General features: G+C 50.0%; 1 protein-coding gene across 4 annotated transcripts in view; it reads right to left on the reverse strand.

Annotated features, from left to right (window-relative positions):
• The window catches only part of ntn1b (netrin 1b), a 44510-nt gene that overhangs the window by 16093 nt on the left and 27983 nt on the right, over positions 1-434 (reverse strand). The window lies entirely within an intron of this gene.

The following is a 434-nucleotide window of genomic DNA, read 5'->3' on the forward strand; positions in this document are numbered from 1 at the left end:
GTGCGGGGGGAGGAGGCGTGTGCACTGCGGTTCTCCAAGAGCCATGTTTACACTGCGCTTGATGAGGGGTGAAGTTGTTAATCTGGGAAATAAAGCATGAGGCATTCCACACTGCCACTGGAGATGTAGGCGCTGCCGTGTGCTGCAGAGGAGCCATTTTTTTCATTAAAACCTCCAACTATTAAGTGAATTGTTGAGAGGACATTTTGTTGAGATGTGGAGTGTTAGGGAAGGAGAAGGGGGCGAGGGGGGGAATGAAAGCAGACTTCTTCCTGGCTGTGTTGGCGCGGCGCTGTGTTTCCTGTCCAACAACAGCAGAGTGGGATGGTTGGCTGATTTGAACAATAAATATAGCGACTTGTAACTGATGTCACATCGCCCTGTTTTTGTCACCTGAGGAGAAAAGCAGCAATCAGGGTGTTTGGGTTCGACTC

The sequence above is a fragment of the Seriola lalandi genome, unplaced genomic scaffold (assembly GCF_002814215.2).
Source record: "Seriola lalandi dorsalis isolate HSWRI2012SDOR001 ecotype SW California unplaced genomic scaffold, Sedor1 jcf7180002054926, whole genome shotgun sequence".
Taxonomy (NCBI): domain Eukaryota; kingdom Metazoa; phylum Chordata; class Actinopteri; order Carangiformes; family Carangidae; genus Seriola; species Seriola lalandi.